At 43.5% G+C, this 6,493-nt stretch overlaps 1 pseudogene; it reads left to right on the forward strand.

Moving 5' to 3' along the window:
* Nucleotides 1-5,488: 5,488 nt before the first annotated feature.
* Nucleotides 5,489-5,797, forward strand: LOC110331223 (annotated as a pseudogene).
* Nucleotides 5,798-6,493: the final 696 nt, after the last annotated feature.

The raw sequence follows: 6,493 nt of genomic DNA on the forward strand, positions 1-6,493 counted from the left end.
AACATTTAGAAGCAAGGCAAGCAGGCTGAAATGTTGACAGAGATCAGTTAATGGGCACAGAAATATTCTTCACATAACTTTTAAGCTAGCAAGGCTGTACAAGACTGTATAACATCAGCACTGGGTGGGGTAGGAGGTGCTAGTGAAGTAACGGATAGGGCTTCAAAGAACCTGTCCTCAACGGGGGGAGGGGACAGGCTTTTTTCATTTAGGATGACTGCCCTAAGTCTATTTTGGAAGCTCAAAGCTCAGAACAGAGTTCTGTTATGTGTAGAATACCTCAGGTGTTCATCAAAGTGACAGAAAGCTTCCAGGTAAGGAGGGATCGGTCCAGACAAAGCAAGCTCACACGGGCTAGAGACTAACCCACACAGGCTCATCTGAGTGCACAAAAGCATAAACCGACTTCTAAAGTATTCATTTAAGTAGACAATGTAGCGCAGTTGCAAAAACAAACAAAAAAAGTTATTCATTTATATCTATTCTATAAATATAAATCATAAGACATTCTTTTATTTTTACTTTTTTATTTTTCCTGTTTTTTGTTTTTTTGTTTTTTGTTTTTGTTTTTGTTTTTTTGTTTTTTGGTTTTTCAAGACAGGGTTTCTCTGTTTAGCCCTGGCTGTCCTGGAACTCACTCTGTAAACCAGATGGGGCACAAACTCAGAAATCCGCCTGCCTCTGCACCCCAAGTGCTGGGATTAAAGGCATGTGCCACCACTGCCCGGCCATCATAAGACATTTCTGCAGTGCTGAACTCAGGGCTTTATACATCCTAAGACAACACTCTACCACGGTATAAATCCTCAGCTCTCATCAAAGAATTTCCTTTTTTACGTGTGTTAGAGACAGGGTCTCACTATATAACCAGGTAGAGCTGGAACCAAGAGATCTGTTTGCCTCTGTTTTCCCAGTGCTAGGAATAAAAGCTTATGTTACCATGCCTAGCACAAAGGTTTAGTTAGTTAGTTGTTTTAGGTTTTTTGTTTGTTTGTTTGTTTGTTTGTTTTGAGACGTGTTTCTCTGTTGTAGCTCTAGCTGTCTTGGAATTCTTTTTGTAGGCCAGGCTGGCCTAGAGCTCACAGAGATCCACTAGCCTCTGCCTTATGAGTGCTGGGACTAAAGGTGTGCGCCAGCCACCACATTTGGCTAGCACAAAAGATTTTGAAACTTAGATATAAAACAAAGATAAAAATCAAATTAACACTCAAAGAAGCCAACAGTGAGAAACTGGTCAAGGCTGGAGACAGCACTCCGTGGTTAGAGCACTGGCTGCTTTTCCAGAGGACCCAGGTTTGATTCCCAGCACCCACATGGTGCCTCACAACCATCTGCAACTCAAATGCCAGGACAGCCAATGTCCTCTCTGACCTCTATGGTCACCAGACACACATGTATGTGATGCAAAGACACATAGGTAGGCAAAAAAAAAAATCCATACACATAAAAAATCAAATCATTTTAAGTTATGTTTTGTTGTTTTCGAGAAAGGGTCTCACTGTGTGTAGCCCTGGATAGCTGGAACTCAGTAGAGTAGAGCAAGCAGAAGCTCACAGAGACTGTCCTGCTTCTGCCTCCTAAATGCTGAGATAGAGGGTAGACCACAGTGCCCTGCCCAGGTTTTAAAAATTAGAAAAGAAACATTGTTCTGCTGAAAACAACAAAGGGTTGTGTTCTCTGGGTTGGTGCCTTGGGCAGGCACGTGTGCTAGCAGGAGACTTATTTTTAGTTCACTGCATTCCTTTCATGACTGAAATCTTCCCTGAAACATCTCAGAGCTCTGTTCCTGCCTGACTTCCTGCTACTGGGATTACTGGCTTATAAATAGTCTCACTTTTAGTCTTGGCTGGCCTGCACCTCACTTGGCACACCAGGCTGGTCTCTAACTCATAGAGATCTGACTGCTTCTGCCTCCTCAAATGCTAGGACTAAAGGCATGCACAACCACATTCGGCGTGTGTGTGTGTGTGTGTGTGTGTGTGTGTGTGTGTGTGTTCCTGCATACAACACATGTTAGGTTCCTGTAGAGGCTGGAAGAGGGCATACGATCCCCTGAAACTCCACTTACAGGTGAGTATGAGTCATGCCATGGCACATAAGTGGACGTCAGAGGACAACTTGCAAGGGTCATTCTCCTTCCTACCTTGTTAAGGCAGGGTCTCTTGTCTCTGTTACTATATTATATAACTTTGGCTAGCAAGCCCATTAACTTCCTGATGAATTTGTCCTGCCTCCCATCTCTCTGCAGTGCTGGAATTACAGATGTGCACCACCACAGCCAGCTTTTTACCTGGGTTCTAGAGACTGAACTCAGGCTGTCAGACTTTCACAGTTAGTCCATCTAACCTATGATCCATCTTCCCCAGCTCTGCTTTACTCTGCAAAGCACAGAGATGAGTTCATTTTTCTCAGAGAAGGAAAAGTGTCACCAACAGAATACCTCAGAAGTATTCACCAGGGTGGATGGTGTAGTTCAGGGGTAGAGCAATTGCCCAGCATACTCAACTGCAGGTTTGAGTCCTAGAACTGCAATAAACAAACAGGAAATTATCAGAAGCCAGAACAAAATTGTTGTGGGTAAAACAGGATTTCATGTTTCCAGTTACAGGTATGTTGGCCTGGATTGCCAGAAGGGACCCTCTGGCCAAGATGCATGCAGTACAGGGAGATCTAAAAATTTAGTTTTGGTTCCTTTTCTATTTCTCAGACAAGGTCTGGCCTCAAACTCAAACACTATTCATCCATCCCAGGCTGGCCTGGAACTCTCTGCAATCCTCCTGCCTCAGCCTTCAGCCTTCTGAGATAACAGCCCTATAATTACATACCAAGCTTTAGATTTAGTACGAGCATCAGATGTGATGTTACTTTAATCCAAGCACTGGAAAGGCAGAGGCATGTGGGACTCTGTGAGTTTGAGACCAATATAGTCTACATATCAAGCTCCAGGCCAGGAGAGGCTCAGAGTGAGACTGTCTCAAAAACAAACAAACAAACAAANCAAAACAAAGCAAAGCAAAGCAAAACAAAACAAAAATCTATTGTATATGTATTATGCAGTATTATGTACATGGATGCTGGCCAGGTCAGCCAAGAGCTTTATGGAGTGTGTCCTCTCCCTCTACCTTGGTGCAGATTCCAGGGATCAAACTCACTCAGGCTGTTAGGTCTGCCCAGCATCTTTACACGCCCAGCCACCTGCAGGCCCATACATGGCTTTCTTGTTCTTCTTCTTCCCTAACGTCATTACAACGAACTTTATGTCCTTATTCAGATCTGTTGGTACTTGGTATTCCCTCCTCACAGGGGACAGATTTAGATGATGTTGTGGGGAAAGCTGTTAAAAAAAAAAAAAGTTAAGACCAGACCAGGTCAGGCATGGTGGCATACACCTTCAATTGTGGCATTTAGAAGGCCCAGGCAGGTAGATCTCTGTGAGTTTTTGAGGCCAGCCTTGAACTGAAAGTGAGTTATAGGATAGCCAGCGCTGTTACACCACAGAGAAACATCATCTTGAAAAGCATGTGCATATATATATATATATATATATATATATATATATATATATATATATGCATACATGCAGGCAGAACTCCAACGCACATAAAATAAATCTTTAAAAAAAAATCAGGGGCTGGTGAGATGGCTCAGTGGTTAAGAGCACTGATTGCTCTTCCAGAGGTCCGGAGTTTGAATCCCAGCAACCACATGGTGGTTCACAATCATCTGTAATGAGATCTGATGTCCTCTACTGGTATGTCTGAAGATAGCTACAGTGTATTTATATATAATAAATAAATAAATCTTTAAAAAAAAATCAGTCTGGAGAGATGGTTAAGAGCACTGATTGCTTTTCTGAAAGTCCTGAGTTCAAATCCCAGCAACCACATGGTGGCTCACATCGATCCGTAATGAGATCTGATGCCATCTTCTGGTGTGTCTGAAGTCAGCTACACTGTACTTACATATAATAATAAATAAATCTTTAGGCCTAAGCGAGCAGGGCCAACTAGAGAGAACAGAGGTCCTGAATTCAAACTCCCAGCAACCACATGATGGCTCACAACCATCACTACAGCTACAGTGTACTCATATACATTAATTAATTAATTAAAAAAATCAAGACATACTGTGGAGTATTGTTTTTGTTTATATTGTGAGTGTAAATCCTTCAGTTAACATCACTGAAGAGGCATTTCCATGGTGGTTTTAAACCAGTCAATTTGACACTGAAGATAAACAGCTCTAATTTGGAGGGGAGAAAGGATTGGGAAAGCAAGGGAAGACAGAAACAGAATAACCACAAAGCTGTAGGGAGCGGGTGTGGTCAGAGACGCCAAGATGGCACCCTGGCTCTCTGCCCAGCCTCCTGACACCTCAGCTCATCGCAGGCCCAGCGCAGGCGTACAACAGAGGTACACCTCCTTGGGCGTGCAGCCTTATCTCACCCCTTGTGGCCATCAACTGTGGCCCTATCCCAGAGCCTTCCGGCTCGTGTGCAGCGCGTAGCGCATAGCGTGTTTGAGTGTGATTGGTTGAAAGGATCGGACATCAGCAGCCCTTGTGTATATACTGAGCTGGCCTGATTAAAGAGCGGAAGCTGCTTCACCCGAACCTGGTGTCCATGTCCTTCTTGTCTCTGCTGGACGGAGACTGCGGCACAAACTGTTAATGGAGGAAACACCGCTTTGTTGAGAAAGGTCCACCTGCTTCTCTGAGTACATTAAAGGCCTGTACCACCATTCCTGGCTCAACTTTATTATAAATGGTACTGAATACTACAGAAAAAGAAAAACAATTATGGAAAAAAAAAACCACCATAAATAAAATTAATTAAAAATGGAGCAAACTCAAATGTAAAACTAAAATTGTAATTTTTCCAGAGCAGAAGATAAAGGAAAATCTTAGTTTCCCTGAGATTGACAATGGGGTTTTAAATATGATACAAAAATAATAAAAGCCAAAAAACGATAAATTGGACAAATTAAAACTTTTACACTGGGCTGGTGAGATGGCTCAGTGGGTAAGAGCACCCGACTGCTCTTCCGAAGGTCCAGAGTTCAAATCCCAGCAACCACATGGTGGCTCACAACCATCTGTAATGGGCCAGCCCTAGAGGAGCTGCTGCTTGTGGACGTTGTACATCGTGGTGCGCACTAGGCTCCGCACCACGATGTACAACGTCCACAAGCAGATCTTAAAAAAAAAAAAAACTTTTACACTTAGCTGGGCGTGGTGGCACACGCCTTTAATCCCAGCACTAGGGAGGCAGAGGCAGGCAGATTTCTGAGTTCGAGGCCAGCCTGGTTTACAGAGTGAGTTCCAGGACAGCCAGGGCTACACAGAGAAACCCTGTCTCGAAAAACCAANAAAAAAAAAAAAATTTACAACTCTGAGTAGTGTGAAGCAGCAGCAAGGACAACCCCTGGGCAGACCAAACCAGCACACCGCCATATATCTGTGTTCAGCGCCGAAGTCCCCTGCCGCCACCATGCCCAAAAGAAAGGCTGAAGGGGATGCTAAAGGAGACAAAGCCAAGGTGAAGGACGAGCCACAGAGAAAGATCCGCAAGGTTGTCTGCTAAACCTGCTCCTCCAAAGCCAGAGCCCAAGCCTAAAAAGACCCCTGCAAAGGAGGGAGAGAAGGTACCCAAGGGGAGGATGGGAAAGCCGTTGCCAGTAAGGATGCAAATAATCCTGCAGAAAATGGAGATGCCAAAATAGCCCAGGCACAGAAAGCTGAGGGACTGGAGATGCCAAGTGACATGTGTGAATTTTTGATAACTGTGTACTTCTGGTGACTGTACAGTTTGAAATACTATTTTTTTATCAAGTTTTAGAAAAATGCAGACTTTTGCTTCTCTTTTTTTTTTAAAGCTATATTGTTAGCACACAGAACATTGCATTATTGGAGGGGAAAGATCATGTGTTACTAACAAAATCTCTCCCAAGCTGGACTGAGGACAGAAAACCTCTTTCCCTGATAATTTTGGAAGGCTCCTGTTGGCTCCCAGGAGAGCTATCCTGGTCTTGCATAGGTGGCCACCAAGGCACAAAATGCCTTGTGGTCTGGGAAAACTCTAGGTTCGTTTTTATATCCTCTCCCCCCTGTACCATCAACATAGACTTAATTCCCTTAAAAACCAGAGACCTGTTGGAACCTGGCCCCTAAATTAGTTTTCCAGCCTATTGGGCAATGTAGACTTGGCAGTGACTTCATCGAGTGTTCTCAGAAAAGAGCTGGTTCCGTTTATAAAAGATTGTGGATCTTTAGATGGATAATTCTACCATGTTTGTTTCCTGAAAGTCAGGGTCGGCTTGTAAAAAGTTGTTAAATAACACCCCTAACGTGAAATGTCAATCCTCACTCTAAGTTATTTCCCCCTTTTTAAAGCACTGAATGAAGACTTCATTGGGTTTTATAGTGGCTTTCTGAGTTTGGTAGTCTATACAAGCAGGGAATTTGGAAGTTCTTGTATATTGTTGATTGCCCATGT

Source organism: Mus pahari, chromosome 14 (assembly GCF_900095145.1).
Source record: "Mus pahari chromosome 14, PAHARI_EIJ_v1.1, whole genome shotgun sequence".
In the NCBI taxonomy this organism is placed as follows: domain Eukaryota; kingdom Metazoa; phylum Chordata; class Mammalia; order Rodentia; family Muridae; genus Mus; species Mus pahari.